This window comes from Lissotriton vulgaris, chromosome 3_2 (assembly GCF_964263255.1).
Source record: "Lissotriton vulgaris chromosome 3_2, aLisVul1.2, whole genome shotgun sequence".
NCBI lineage: Eukaryota > Metazoa > Chordata > Amphibia > Caudata > Salamandridae > Lissotriton > Lissotriton vulgaris.
In genome coordinates, this window is record NC_141690.1 from 244,623,458 (window position 1) to 244,640,040 (window position 16,583).

The 16,583-nt window shown below is 49.2% G+C and overlaps 1 protein-coding gene across 3 annotated transcripts in view; it reads right to left on the minus strand.

The window, feature by feature from the left end:
* SLC4A11 (solute carrier family 4 member 11) overlaps nt 1-16,583 on the minus strand; it is a 1,871,484-nt gene that overhangs the window by 726,009 nt on the left and 1,128,892 nt on the right. The gene's annotated exons all lie outside the window — the stretch shown is intronic.

Below are 16,583 nucleotides of genomic sequence, written 5' to 3' on the forward strand. Positions count from 1 at the left end.
ATACTATAAAAATGTTTCCAAAAGTGATTAGGTTATTGGAGTCATCACTTGTTATAACTCACCATTAAAACATGCAGCCAGTACTGCTTCCTTACATACTTTATTATAATCACTCTTCCTTATTCAATAAAGTACAACGTGTGTGAGGTTGGTCCATGTCTGGAATAACACAGAAGAGCTAAAGAGTAGATTTTTTTTTTGAAAAGCTGTATATTAGCATAGTAAGTAGAGCAGTGACATACATATTTGAGCTCAGTAGAAATCAGGGTGATACACGCATGTGTCTGCCCATAACATAAATATACAGTGTTACATTGATTTTTCATTTTGTCGTTGACCGTAACCAAAGCAATTGAACAAACCCCTGTCGTACCCGATCCCTCCCGACACTCTCTCAACATGCATATAACTGAAGTGATGACAACTGGGTCACCCCTGAAACTGTAACATGTAGCTTAGTCTATACACACAGGTAGGATGAGGTAGAATGGCCGATGGTTCGGGTCTCCCCGTACCCTATCGCAGTGCACCACAGTCAGCGACGGTGCATGAAAGACTAGATCAGGACACAATTATTCCACAAGCGGCGAGTCATGTGTATCCCCGTCGTCCTCGTCATCCCCAACCTCAAACGTTCCCAACGTGGCAAACCATTCCAGCGAGATCGGCGTTTTTCGGAGACCTCTGCATTCCTCTCGCTGCAGTGCTTCGCCTTCTGCCTTACCCCACCGTACTACCTCTGCTTTCCATAGTTCAGGGTTGGGTGGTTTGGGCGACTTCCACCCCATCGTGATGGCACGCTTCGCCAGTAACAGGGCCAGGTCTGTAAAGCGTGTCTCCACGGTTCTGGTGCGTGTTGATGGTCCCAGCCCCAGGAGTGTATGTTCTAACGTAGGTGATCGGGTCAGAGCACCAGCCCTCTCAAGCGAGTCATGGACAGTGGTCCAGTAGTACCCCAACTTAGGGCATTGTCACAGCATGTGTACTAGTGAGGCGTCGTCAGTGTCGCATCGGGGGCAGTTACTTTTTGCGTCAGGGAACATCACATGTAGGCGGTGCGGGGTCAGGTAGGCTCTATGTAGCAACATCAATTGAATTAACTTGAACTTGGGGTTCCTAGCTACCTTTTTGGGAAACTGAAGTATGCGCTCCCACTCCTTGTCTCTCAGAGGTCTGCCGATATCTTCTTCCCATGTCGCCCGGAGTGGCGACAGTGTGAGTGCCCTCCCCATTTTGATGCTAGCAGTGAGCCATTTGGTCAGATGGCCGCCTGTGCCCATGAGGTAGTGCATTGTGATTAGAGGGTTCGTAACAGGCTCTTGGCCCTCTGGTGACCATTTGTGAGTTATATAATGGCGGAGGCCAGCGTGCAAGAGGAATGAGCCTCTAGGAACGCCCTGTGTGGCTCTAAAGTCTTCGAAGGATAATAGGTGCCCCTCTGCAAACAGGTCACCCACATGCGATACTCCTGCATCGTGCCAGGGCTCCAGCGAGTTCGTTGTGAGTGTTCCCGAACCTAGTGGGATACCCAAGAGTGGGATCGTGGGGGCATAAGATGTCTTGGGGGACGTGTACTTCAATGCCTTCCGCCAGTACATTATCGCCAGCCTGAGGAGCGGCGGGGCGTCTCTCGGTAAATCCGAGCTGGGTAGAAGTAATGTGTGCACTCTCCCGTTTGCATGTTCGTCCTCCGACACATTGATCTCATGAAGATTGCGGCCCGCCACCCAGAAGGCCAGCCATTGTGTCTGACACGCATAGTTATAAGCCCTGAAGTCCGGTAGGCCCATACCACCGGAGTCGGAGGGGAGCTGCAGTTTGGCTAGACCTATGCGTCTGCGGCCGTGTCCCCACACAAGTTCGGTGAGTAGAGTGTCGAGGGTCTTAAATGTCGCTGCTGGGATCAGGAACGGCAAATTGGTGAAGTAGTAGATAAGACTGGGGAGCATCACCATCTTAGAGATTGCCGCTCTGCCGGGTATTGAGAGTGATTCAGAAAAGGGGGTGGTGATGAACAGAGTGTCTGAATTAAGCAGACCACTCTTACCCAGTCCAAAGATCAGGGCTTGATCCATCACCGTTTTTCAGCTCACTGCACCATCCCGGCTCAGAACTTGGCTATATGCAAATTAGTCTGACCCTGGCCCAGTGCATCATGGGAACAGGGCAGACCAAACTACCAAGCCAATTCTTATACTGGAAAGGAAACAAGCTACCGGGGACCGGTATCTGGCATTTCAGCCGTCTTCGGCCCGGCTTGCTTGAATCCTGATGGTGCAATGAGCTAGGGACTCACATCTGAGTATACCCTTCCACGCTTATGGTGGACAAAAATGATTCAGAAAAGGGGGTGGTGATGAACAGAGTGTCTGAATTAAGCAGACCACTCTTACCCAGTCCAAAGATCAGGGCTTGATCCATGGTGCCGGTGACGGGTCATATGTACCGCCCGCGCCGCAGTCCTCGCCCGTGCTGCCGATGGTAGGTGTTCCGCTGGCTTCGCGGGCGGGCGGCGGGCTGGTCCGGGAATGCTCCTGCGTCTCCCGCGGGCCTCACAGTAGGGCGGCCGGCCAGGGGCGAAGCAATTGAGAGGGAGGCAGCGGGGCCACAGGTAGGGTAGGGCACCTCTCCGCACTCCGGCTCCTCGGCTGGCGTCACGGGATGCTTCCAGTCCGGGGTCCCGACCGGACCGCGATGGCAGCTGGGGGCAGGTCACTCACTTTAGGCCGAGGCTTCACGCTGCTCCATAGGCCGCAACAGGCGCCGCTGCTACGATGCTCATACGGTGTGGTCCGAGAGGAGTTACACCGCACCGCTGCACGCCGCTCACTCCCGGAGGCCACCTGCACAGGAATCGGGTGGGCTGCAGGTAGGGAATGCAGGATAAATCGCTAGTATTTAGGGCTAAGGACGGAGCTTGGAAACTACACGTCCACCATTAACGGCTCCAGGCCACGCCCCCCTAAAGAGTAGATTTAAAATGACCCAGGATTGATTTAAGCAATCTCATCGTTCATTAATGTCCTGTGAAAGAGTGTCGTAAATATAATAATGCTGCATAACTACGCATTCAATTGCTTCAAGACCTGCAGAGAGGGGCGAGACACACTCGTAGCTTAAGGCTTCGATACACGTAAAACATATAGAGGAACAGCTGTATTCACAATACACTTATTTCAATCAACAAAATCCATATCATTATTACTGAATGTGTAGCTGCTAACAAAGAGTGTCTTAGCAGGCTGTGTCTTCTGTTTGGTTAATGATACTCAATATTAATTAAAAAAAAGACTTTTGCTGATACAAAGTATTGCATATTTTGTTTTCTAGAGTATGTTGCAGTGCATTAAGTAGCTTATGTGATACAAATAGGAAACGTGTGGCGAGTTGGAACTAGGACTGTTGTTATCTGGGAGGGTAACTAAATAAGGAAATGCTACTTAACTGTTATCCTAGTTCTCTTCCAGGGGAACCTCATTAAAGTCATGAGCACTGAACAGTCCCGTCCACATGCGAGGATCATGGAGCACTTATAAAAAGTATACATATATGTATAAGAAGAATTTGTATTATGGTACTTTATATACAAGTTAGCAGGGAGGAAAGATGTGGAGGAGGTGTTGGTGTGAGCAGATCTTCCTAAAGGCATGAGAACATGTATACTGGGTAAATCATTAATGTAATGTTCAATTGATTCTCCTATAGGTAATAAACTTTACCTATGACATGGTGGGCAATTGCAATTGGTTGGGTATCAGTTGATACCTATTATTGTTGAAACTAATTAAATATATTAAGAAAATATATACATATGTTTGCAGCTTAAAGAAGGCTAAAAAAGGCCAGATTTCATTTTAAAAAATAGCCAATTGCATAGACATGCGTCACCTTAAAAATGTCTCCATAGAAATCTTTCACAATCCTTTTTAAAAAGAAGGGGAATATGAGACATTGTTAGCCAACAGGCTGCGATGCAAAGCATAGAATAGAAAATTGGCCCTGTGCCTTTAAGAACTTCCCAGTACCCCCTAGTAGGAAGCTGGCTCTGTATATACTATACCAAAGTAAGGTATAGTCTGCACAGAGTCCAGTGGCTCCCGAAGGCTTACAGAGGAAAAAGTAGATAGCTTACTATCTATTTGTGGCAGAGAGGGCGAGCAGTATGGACTTATCAGAGGGTAGCGTTAAGCATTTATTGTACACACTCAGGCAAGAAATTATTTCACACACTCAAGGACTGATGCTGACCAATTGTTTTGTATAAAAATGTTTTTGTTTTTATTTTATTCTTAGAACCAAGCTGGACTTGGTGCAAGTACATAAAGTAGTACTTTTCAAGAATAATAGAGTTGAAGGCAATTGAATACAGTTGGCTTTGTTACATGTAGGTCAAATGTTCAGAAACAGTTAAAATTATTTTGCAATTACTTTTTAGATTACTTCCCAAGCTCCTAGGATTTAGCTCAAGACAAAGGGGGATCCAAGATAAAACGCAAGGTGCATCTACAGCGGCACAGGGACGGCCTGGTGCAGGGTGCTGAATTGACGTCGGGAACCGTGTTGGTATCAATAGGGAAGCTCCGGTCAGAACAAACACTGCAGACTTAGGCACGAAGATCTTCTGCAGGCAAACACCGGTTGGAGAGGTAAGCTGGGATGTCGAGGGATGCTGGGACACCGTCAGAAGGCCACGTAAGGCCGTTGGATGCAGGGGTGTCTTTTGGCGTCAGATTTTCTTACAGGCTCCGGTCGCGGTTGGGGGGATCCTCCAGAAAGGGGCTGCAGGTGTTGTCGGTAGGCTTGAGGTAGGTTAGGAATCACCAGATCCCAATCAGGAGCACCAGGGAGACCACTTCGTGGTGCTGCGCCACTCGAACTCGGGCCGTGGGCATCGGATTTAGAGTGGTGCAGATTCGAAGATTTGGCCGGAGCCAGAGTCTGTTGATGAGCAAACCTGGAGCTCACAGGAGATCAAGTATTTTTGGTGGAGGCAGGGCAGGTCCTCTGGGTTCTGGGGGGCTGCTGGCTGCAGGACACACTGGGATTCCGCTGGAGCAGGTCGAGGTCGGACAGTCAGTTGGTGTCCTCCTCTGCTTCCTTCAGCAAGGCTTTGGTCCTCCTGCTTTCTTCTGGTCTTTCTTTGGAGATTCTTTTGAACAGAGGTGCTGTTCACAGGAGATCCGGTCTTTGTTGAAGGCAGTCAGTTCTTGAAGGGTTCTGGAGGTCATTGGCCTCAGGACAAGGCAACTTTTGCCGGTTTTAAAGCGTACTGATCCTTCCCAACCACCTGTCTATAGGTTCGTGATTGATCTTAGAGAAGTGAATAAGATTGTTGTGCCACAGTTTCCAGTTGTTCCTGATATCACTGCCCTATTGACTATGATTCCAGCTTCAGCCACTTGGGTCTTGGTGATTGACTTGAAGAACGCTTTCTTCAGCATCCCGATTGCCGAGGAGAGCAGAGATATTTTTGGCTTTTATTTAGGAGGCCGAAGCTTCCGCTTCAAACGCGCTCCTCAGGGCTACTGTGAAAGTCCATCAATATTCAGTCAGGCTCTGAAATCACAGCTTGACACGATTGTTTTGCCCGACGGCGCTGCCCTTATTCAGTACGTCGATGATTTGCTGGTCGCTGCAGATACTGAGGAGATTTGCAAACATGCCACTTTGTCATTGTTGCGTGATTTATGTGATCTGCACCACAAAGTCTCTCTTTCAAAGTTGCAATATTGTCGACAAGAAGTGACGTACTTAGGTCACATCTTATCGAAGGAGGGAAGGAAACTGACCTCCGAAAGAATTCAGGCAATTGCAAAATTGAGTGTCCCGAGGACACAGAGAGAAGTGCGTGCTTTCTTGGGCATTACATCATATTGCAGACAATGGATACCGAATTTCTCCTTGTTGGCCAAACCTTTAGTGGCAATAACTTACAAAGACACACCGAATCCCATTCCATGGTCTGAAGATTGTCAGAAAAGTTTTTCCGAATTACGCAATGCGTTGTGTTCGGCTCCTGTGTTGGGTACCCCCGACTACAGTAAGCCTTTTACATTGTATGTCCATGAGAAAGAAGGTTGTGCATTATCAGTCCTGACACAGTCTTTTGGGGACGAACAGCGTCCATGTGCGTACTTTTCGTCAACTTTAGATCCTGTAGCTAGAGCGTTGCCGAGTTGCTTGAGAGCTACGGCGGCAGCAGCTGTTTGTATTCGACAGTCTGATGGGATAGTAATGGATAATATGTTAATCGTCATGGTCCCACATGCAGTAGACATTTTGTTAAACAGAACAAGGACAGGAGCACTTAACTAGTGCTCGATTGTCAAGTTATGAGCTGACACTATTAGCGAGTCATGTACACATAAAGCGGTGTGATACATTGAACCCAGCCACGTTATTGCCCATTTCAGTAGGGACAGATGAGGTCGAAGAACATGACTGCTGCTTTAGGACAGAAGAAGAGACAAAAGGGAGAGTAGATTTACAAGACACTCCTCTTCCTGAATGTGATGATGCTTTATGGGTTGATGGTTCATGTTTCAAGATGCCAAATGGTGATACGACTGCAGAGTACGCTGTGACGACTTTGCATACGATTGTTGAAACTGCACGTATCCCACACAATTGTTATGTTATGTTATACTTGGTTTTGTATAGCGCACGGCTACTCAGAGAGTGTCCCGGCGCTTTGGTTTGCACACCTATCTCATAACATAACAAGAAAAAGACAGAAAAAACAGAGGATCCAGAAAGAAAAAAAAAACCAAGGAAACAGCTAAGAAGTAAAAAGCCAAGTTTTGAGCCCCTTCCTAAAGGCCAGTAAGTTTGGAGTACTGCGTAAGGCCACTGGCAGCGTATTCCATAGCTGGGGGGCCAGCAATCTAAAAGAACGGCCTCCAATACGTGCCCTTTTGACACGAGGAACTGTGGCGAGGAACAAGGATCCTGACCTCAAGGGCCTGGCTGGATGGTAAAAAGCCAGCCTTTTTTGAAGGTAATTCGCTCCGGAGGCATGCAGAGCTTTATGCGCCAAAGTCAAGGCCTTGAAAATTATCCGCTTCCGGACGGGAAGCCAGTGCAGTGCCTGCAGGAGGCCCGAGGCTCTGGCACGGCGAGATAGTCCAAAAATTGCCCGTGCTGCCGAGTTCTGGACCACCTGCAGCCGTTGAAGCAGATATTCTGGCAGGGCGAGATAAAGAATGTTCGAATAATCAATTGTTGAGCCAATTATCGCCTGCACTGTAATCTTCCTGTGCTCCTCCGATAGTAAAGGGAGAAACTTGCGCAACATCCGGAGCAGGCCAAAACAAGTGCCAGTAAGGCCCATTATCTGAGAGTGCAGTGTTAGGCCGTTGTCAATCTTAATCCCTAGGTTTTTAGCCACCTGGGACGAACTTGCTGGTGGAAACATGTTCTCTGGCCACCACACCTTCCAGTCCGGATCTGAACTGCACCCAAAGAAGAGGACCTCGGATTTATCCGAGTTGCACTTGAGGCTGTTATGTTGGAACCACTGAAACACAGCCTCAAGGCAACCCCGGATCCTCTCTCCCTCGAAGTCCGCACCACTCTCACAAGTGAAGAGGAGCTGGGTGTCATCAGCGTAGGAAACGATCTGAGCCCCGAAGGACTCCGCCAGAGCCGCCAGAGGGGTCATGAAGATGTGGAATAGAGTCGGGCTCAATACTGAGCCCTGAGGGACTCCGACACCCAGTGGCGACATCTCGGCGGAGCAAGCAGAGGCCCAGACCGTTTGTCGACGGCCCGCCAGGAACGAACAAAACCAGTTGAGCACCGTCCCCCTAAGACCGATCTCAGAAAGTCTTGCGAGGAAACCCTCGTGGGGGACGGTGTCGAAGGCCGCCGACAGATCTAACATCACCAGCATCGCCCTGCCACCTGAATCCAGCACCTCCTTAATCGCCTCCGAAACTTCCAGGAGTGCTGTTTCGGTGCTAAGATTGGTGCGGAATCCAGATTAAGTGGGGTGCAGTAGATCATGGGACTCCAGATAATCGGCGAGCACCTTATGCACGTTTTTCAATAATCTTTGCGAAAGCGGGCAAAAGCGAAATAGGCCTGTAATTCGCCAGCACCTCCGCGTCCAAACCGGGCTTTTTAAGCAGGGGAATGATCATCGCCTGCTTCCATGACTGAGGAACCACACCCTGTGCAAGAGAACAGTTCAGCAGGGGGTTCACATATGGATTGATGGCTGCTGCCATTTTCGCCATAAACTTGGCGGGGCAGGCATCCCGAGGAAAACCTGATTTTAGACAGGCCATCAGATCCAACGAAGAGGCCATAGAGAGAGGAGGAAAGACTGCCAGAGCCGGACCTGCACTGGGCAGGATGGCCGAGGCATCCTCCGCCTGGCAGGGCACCTCAGGCTCCTGCACAGGGAAGGAGTCCTGGATCAGTCGGATCTTAAAAGTAAAAAAGTCAGCGATCGCGCTGACCCAAGGCTCAAGGGGGGGGGGTCTGATTCGACGCAGCGCGCGAAGTCGTAAACTCCCGCACAATGGCAAAAAGCTCCTTACAAGAATTAGAGGCAGCTTCGATTTTCCTCGCGAAATAACCCTTCTTCTCAGAGAGGATGTCTCGATGATAAGCTTTCACTAAAGACCTGTAAGCAAGTTTAGCCGTCGGGTCATATTTCGCACGCCATGCTCTTTCCGCTACCTTGCATTGCCGACGTGAAGCCACCAGCGCTTCCGTGAACCAAGGGGCAGATGCACGTTTATCCACCTTGCGAGGGGGCCTCACAGGAGCAAGATCATCAAGCCTCTCCAGGAGCCATGCCTGCAACCGCTCTACATCCCCGTCTAGATCCCCTGTCAGGATGCAGGGATGGGCCGCACATGCCTGTGCCAGTAATTTCGGGGTGACCCGATGGAGTGCCCTAAATCCCTGGGAAACCTGCCGAGGGGCACAGGAGGGTTTCCTGATCTCCAGAATATAGAATTTAACCAGCCTGTGATCCGACCATAGCACCTGGATAGGTGCATGCATCTCTATGGGGGTCGTAGAGAAAGTCAGATCCAGGGTATGTCCCTTCTCATGGGTCGGTCCATCATGATAGGGCACCAGGCCAAGAGGGGCTGTAACATCAACATTTTTATCGTGTCGGCATCCATTTCGTCGTCCATATGGACATTAAAGTCACCAGCGACTATACAATGCTCCGATGTAAGTAGCAAAGACGAGGTTACCGACTGGAGCTCTTCAAAGAAAGTGCCAGTGGGCCCTGGAGGGCGATACACGAGAAGACCTTTCACAGATTGGTGCGGTGATAAAACAATAGAAAAGGCGAGGGATTTGCAACCCTTAATCGCGTCCGAGAGAATGATGGTGCAAGTGGCAATTTTATTTACTATCAGTGGCACCCCGCCTCCGCGCCCCTTCCGTCTATCCTGCCTGAAGATGTTATAATCAGGAGGGATAGCTGCGGCAATATCTGGGTTGGAGGACTCGCAGAGCCAAGTCTCGGTGAGCATCAAAAACAACGTTTTTTTGTGACCAACAGATCATAGATGTCCAGTGCATGGCGACCGAGAGATCTAGTATTAAGCAGTAAACACAGGTGTTTGACACTAACTGCCTCCTTCCGCGGCACGCAGGCCAGATGTTTCTGCGGGCGCCAACCACACTCAGGGCAGCGACTCTTACCCTTGTGACGCGCAGGGAATACCGTACGACAGGACCCACTAGTCTGTTGCCAAGTGCGGAGCTCCTGGCCCGAGTAGTGCAGCATGTTAATCAACACATTCGACAGAGCGTGCTGACAAGTCCCAGTCCGGCCCGTCACCTCGGAAGCCTCCGGGACGCTGACGGGCGCAGACGGGCAGGACTCTGGCACGACTCAGGCACAGGGAAGGCACGACCGCTGCGCAAAACCGCTGCGCTCCCCAGGGAGCTTTAAATAGGCGTCCCTCTGGCTGTACAGAGCGCTAGAGCGCTCGCAGCTGGCGTCCCCTACGCCTCAGCACCACTCCAATATGGCGCCCAAAGTTCCCCGCCACCACCCGTGAACCAAATCCGCCAAACCAGCGGTGCGGGAGCCAATTAGTATGCAGGTAAGGGGCTAGAAGTCTGTCCGTTAAAAACAAGGGCTAACAGAATAAAACTAAAGAAAATACCGAACAGGTAGAGTTAAAATATAGCAGCGCGATGGTCAAGCGCCCAGCGCGATATGGTGTGCAAATTAAATCAACCGACCCACCGGATTGGTCGCCTTAAGTAGGCGTCCCTCTGGCTGTACAGAGCGCTAGAGCGCTCGCAGCTGGCGTCCCCTACGCCTCAGCACCACTCCAATATGGCGCCCAAAGTTCCCCGCCACCACCCGTCAGCACAAGCAGCAGAATTGATTGCACTTACAAGAGCGTGTGTGTTAGCGAAAGGAAAGCGAGTGAATGTGTACACGGACAGCCAATACGCCTTTGGCGTGGCTCACAGTTTTGGACGATTGTGGCGTGAACGTGGGTTCCTGACGTCGCATGGTGCTAAGATACAGCATGGTCAGTTAGTGAATGAGCTTCTCGAGTCACTGACCTTGACACTACAAGTTGCGATTGTAAAATGCAGTGCACACAAAAAGGTTACGGATGATGTTGGTCGTGGGAATGCGTTTGCGGATGAAGTTGCAAAAGAGACTGCAAGGAATGTAATGAGTCTAATGTATGTTGCAGGCCCCGCAAGATGGATTGGTGATATTGGTATGTGTGAAGATACGATTGAGAGTGTGAAGTCCATCCAAGCTGAAGCCACAGAGAAAGAGGTGAATGAATGGAGAGAAAGCAAGGGTAAATTGGATGCGAATGGTTGTTGGATTGAATTGTCCGAGCATCAGAGATGGTCGTTACCCGATGCGTATGTGCTTGCAGTGGTGACAATGGCACATGGAATGACTCACATCAGTGTGAAAGGGATTTGTAAATTGCTGGCTCCAGTATGGCAAAATAGTGGGATCCCTAAGTGAGCAGAGAATGTGGTCAAGAATTGTATGGTGTGTCTGAAGTACAATCCTGGTAGGGGAACCCCAACTCCAGCTGGTCATTTTGCGCCTCCAACGTATCCGTTCGAGGTTTTGCAGCTAGATTTCATCCACATGGAAAGGTGCAACAATTTGAAATACGTACTTGTTGTTGTTTGTGCCTTTTCCAAGTGGGTGGAAGCGTATCCCCTTAAGGACAACACTGCCTTATCTACAACCAAAGGCCTTGCCAAAGAGTTCTTCCCTAGGTTTGGAATGCCTAGAATGGTTTGGAGTGATAATGGGAGTGAATTTGTGGGACGAGTGATGAAGAAAGTGTGTGAAGGGCTAGGCATACAACAGAAGTTCCACGCTGCAAATCACCCCCAATCAGCTGGATTAGTAGAGTGCTATAACGGCACGTTAAAAGTTAAACTGGCCAAGATTCAAGCAAGCACAGGTCTTAAATGGCCTGACGCCCTGCCCTTGGCACTCCTATCAACAAGAATGACTGTTCACTCTAGAGTGGGACTTAGTCCACATGAAATTGTGTTCGGTCGCCCGGCCAACATATGGGGAGTGCCAAGGCCCACCAGGTTTAGTGAAATAGAGCATCCTGTACTGCTTGATTATCTGTATGAACTGACGGCTAAATTGAGTGTTTTACACCAACAGTTCCACGACATTCTACCTCAGGCCTCCGAAGCTCCAGGGCATCCTATCGATCCTGGATCGTACGTGTTGGTCAAGAACTTCCAGCGAACAAAGAATGACCAGCCCCAGTGGACCGGCCCTCATCTAGTCCTTCTCTCGACCAGATCTGCTGTCCGAGTAGAAGGAAAGAAACATTGGGTGCACGGAAGTCATTGTAAGAGGGTCCCGCTGCCTCTTCCGTATGACCGGTGGGCCCAGGAGGGAATCGCTGATTCTGAGGCTGAGTCTGTGCCTCGGTTCCTACCCTTTAGTGAGGCACGTTTAAAAGGAACAATTTCTGAAAAGGAAAGCGACAACATTTTACAAGAAGCTGTGCCTCCGTCAGTTCGATTGAACACTCCAGAGCCTGAACTCTTGTTCCAAGACCACACAGCACCTGGTAGAAAGCGCTACGATTTGAGGCCAAGACCTATGACTATGGACAAATAAAATCTTTTTCTTTTTGATTGTGCAGCTCTCTCATCCAAGAAACTTGCTCATTTTTGATTTCATCCGGTTCTGCTGCTAGGGTCGCGGCTGCCCAAAGTCTTTGGGGTGCAGCCGAAGACGTTTAGGTCGACGGTTCTGGTTGGTCTAAGGGAGTTGCCCTGGACTGACAGAAGCACCCCTTAGCAGAATCACACTCCCGCCGCGGGCAGCAATTTAGAGGATCGAGTTTCCCAAGATGGAGAGACCTGCCAGATCAACGAACTTTGAAACCAGAATATGCACTGTTATGGCGAAAAAACGATTTTTAATAATATGCATTTTTATGTTGTGTAGTATAATGATGTTTTTAATAGGCTATGCTTTATTCACCTTTCGAGTATCATTTGCACACACCACACACCTCCTCCTACTGTTTCCTCGCACTCTTTTCACCCTCTACCCGAACACGAGTCTGCCAGAAGATTAAAATTTATAAATAACTCATTCGGTCAGCTCTTACACCAACACCAGTTTGTAATGAACACGACAAATTGTTGGGTGTGTGGACTGATGCCACACACGACAGATAAAGGTATCCCGTATTTTGTCTTGCCATTCAGCTACTATGGTTCTTTGTGGGCATTTCAAACAATGTTCCTATTTGCCATTGAACTATATCCCCCACGCTCCACAGGGAGCAACAAGGCACTAGTGGCGGGAATCAGGAACATGAGCAGGGATATCGACACGTATAGAACGATTCCCAGAGATGAATTGCAGGCTTACAGTAGATGGAATATAACGAAATGTGGAATTTCCTTGAGTGAGAGCCAGCGAGCAAAGAAGTCCTCCCCAATTTGGATAGTACCCCATCAGGGTCACCTATGTCTGCAGGGAAATGGCAAAAACCCCAGAGCTCAGTTAGGGAAGAGCATCTGTACAGAAACATATGTCTTCTCGTCTCCGACCTCCCCCTCATTCTTGGCAGCTAAGGGTACATACTTCGTCTGCTATGATAGAGCATATACATGGCTGCCCCCTGACTTTTCGGGTACATGTTTTATCTCGTTCCTGTTGCCACCCACCTACACGGCCGAGGCAGATTACCATAGGACAAGGACAGTTAGGGGTGTTGTGAGTGAAGACGACACTGCGGAACAGGAGTTTGGGGATTTCGCAAAAGGGTTTCTGCCGTTTTGGGGGCCTATGGTGGAGTAGTGTGGCTCACTGGTTAGAGGCGGCAGACCCGAGAGCAGAGGACGGCCCGGGACCAGGGTTCGATTCCCGGCGCGGCACGTTTCTGGACCAGGGTCAGCGGACTCGATAATTCTCTCGCCTCTGTGCCCACTCTGATCAGTGATCACACTCGGCAACTCTGGGCATTAGCTTGCCTCATCTTCACTAACGGCCCCACCAGACCGCCGGGGATGCCTGGTCTCACCCTGGAGATACCCATTAAGGGACCATCTCTCAGGGAAGCCAGGAAGGGTTTTGCAGCGGTCGAAGCGCCTTGGGACCCTCCGGGTAAGTAGTGCGCTATATAAATGCCTATACATTTACATTTACATTTACACATCTATGGTGAACAGCAGGAACATTCGCCAGTTGACAAGGGTAGTTGAATCCGCCGTGATTGAAACGGCTGGTGCCCTTAGTAACTTGACTGCGGAACTCCAGTCGGACCGCCTTATGACTCTTCAGAACAGAGTCGCCCTAGATGTCATAATTGCAGACCGTGGTGGGGTATGTAAAGTGATCCAATCAAGTTGCTGCATTTTTATCCCCGATAACGCTCCGACAGTATACCAGGCCATCTCCAAACTGCATAAGATCTCTGAATCCATTCACCTGGATAAAGGGGACTGGTCATTAATGGGGTGGTTCTGGGAACTGATATCTGCCTGGGGATGGAAAATTCTGATAGTCATTGGGATGGTCTTAGCCATTCTGTTCATGTTCTGCATGTGTGTACAGTGCGCTCCTGCAATATGTGGCCTCTGTGCTACATCATGTGTAGGGAAGCCTGTATCAAGGGATGAACTAAGCAATAGGATTATGCTACAACAGCATCTCAATGACTTTATGTACACTGACCTGGACTCAGATTAGCATGAGTATAGGTTATTGCCTATATAAGGGCAAAAGGAGGGTCTGTGGTAGTGAAAAATCTGGACCCTGCTATTGTATGGTACCGAAGCTCTACACTCGTGTCAAAAATATCATCATATCATGACGATTTTGGTATCGGCAGACCAGTAATGATTGAGATACTATGCCTGTGCATTTGCGTCACGATCGAGTGACGCAATCACCCTGAAATCGTAGTTTCTGTCTTGAACCCTCGGGTTCCATTTTGTGAGCGGCATCTATTTTGTGATTGCCCTTACATAGTCAAATGACCAAGGCCGAATTCGATCTAAAAGGACACGTACACCTTTTCTGACTCCTCTGTGACCTGGGCGAGCTGACTCCACTGCCTCAAGCCAAACCTGTTCGGGTAGTCCCCATCCCAGTGGCCAAATGAGATTAGTATCAAATCACAACATGTCATAAACCGTTCATCGCATACAAGCAATGGCTAATCTCACACACACCTGTCCCTGTTTCTTCTTTATGATCTGTTTTACAAGGAGGAGGTGCCCGATTTTATTGGGGTCCGTCGATATCTAATGAAAGTTTTGGGCCTTGCCGGGTAATCTATCACGAACTGGACAAACTGAAATGTGGGCTTGTCATCATGACTCTGCTTTTTCTTTGTAGTGAAAATATGTATATGGCCAAACTGTAAAACTAGGAATTCTTGCCTGAAGCTTAATATTTAGTATAAAGAGAAGAGGCTGGTTCTGTAAAAACGAGCAGTCTCCTGAGAACCTACATGCTGTTGTACTTCTAGGATACCTGTTACTGGTTGCAGCCAATAAATTAGATCCTTGACATCACCTAGAAGACTATGTTTCTGTGGTCCAAAATAGGAAGGACTCTAGGTATTTGGGTGTTCTCCCTGGCACCGCCGGGTCCATAAAAACCCAGATTACCTCAACTGAAGAGTGGGCTTCACCTGGACTCCCCCATCTGAGGGGTAGGGTTGGCAGAGGTTTGCACACCTAGGCTGCTCTAATTTTTCTCATCTGTCTTCCTGCTGAAAGGGGGTGAGACAGGAAGGGGGCCTGCTCGTGATAGCAGGAGCGGCTGGGGGTCACGTTACGAAGGCAGCAAAGCCTTTGAAGCTCCCCTATCACAGATGGTTGTTCCTGACCTGGGGAGGTGTTAACACCTCTGCACAGGAAAGGCTTTGTTTCTGGGCTCAGGGCGTGAAGGCTCCCACCCTTTGGGGTGTTTGTCCCTTGGGCCCAGAAACTTGTCTTGTGGTGGCAGGCTGGTGTTTACTAGCCAGGGAATCCTTACTAGTCAGAGAACCCCCCCCCCCTCACCAGTGGTATAGTGCACACAGCTAGAAGGGTGTATTACCTATACCATAGGCAGTGAAATGGAGGCATGGCACACAAGTATGTGTGCCATGTTGACTTCACTTTTCTCTGCAACAAAACACGCAGCCTGCAATGGCAGTAAGAGTGCCTTCAGATGCAGGACCTCTAAGGGTGACAATATATGCTGCAGCCCTTAGAGGCCTTCCCTGGCCGCAGTACCCATGGTACAAGGGACTTGCATGTGACCAGAGATGCCAATTGGGTGTACAAAGGTACAGTTTTGGGAAAGGACACAGCCGCTGGGAACCGGATTGGTAGGGACCCAGGGCACATCAAGTCAAAGTGCATCAGAAATCTTGCAGGGGGGGGGGGGGGGGGGTTACTGCAACAGAAACTCACTTTCCTACACCGTTAGGTCAGTTAGTTTTTCGGCTCTTGGAAACAGGATCCTGGGGCACTGAGCCCTGCCTATTCTGCAAAAACTCTTTTGGAAATCTTTCCAGAGTTTTTACTTTAAGTCTTGTCATTTAAGACAGCTTGACACCTTTTCTGGCAGAAAATGTGTCTTATTTTCAAATATGCCTTCTCTTTATGTGAAGTGTCCTTCCTGTGAGAAAAGGAAGGCACAATCTGACCCCCATAGGTTCGGCATCATGTGCCATCCAGAGAATCTCATCCCTGATCCCTGTACTCATGGCCAGTCTTTCTCCAGAAGAACTATAAAGCAAAGGCATAAAATCAGATTAGATGGAATGCAGAAAAGGAAGGAAGGTCATTCTGCCATATCTTGTAGAAGCCATGGAGGTCAGCCCATCACTAGAGCTTCTTCTTCCTGCTCCAAGGACTTCTCTTGAAGCAGATCCAAGGAAAAAAGACACCCGGGGAGAGAGACATATCGTTCCCATTAGAAGCAAAAAGTCGAGGAGCATAGTGCCGAAAACAAGGCGTGTACGTCCTTGACTGCAGTCATCAGGTACGACGTCGAGAAACCAAACAGTGAAAGACCCCCGGTGGTCACCGGTGATAACAGTCAACGTTGAGAGCACCCCCATCGACAA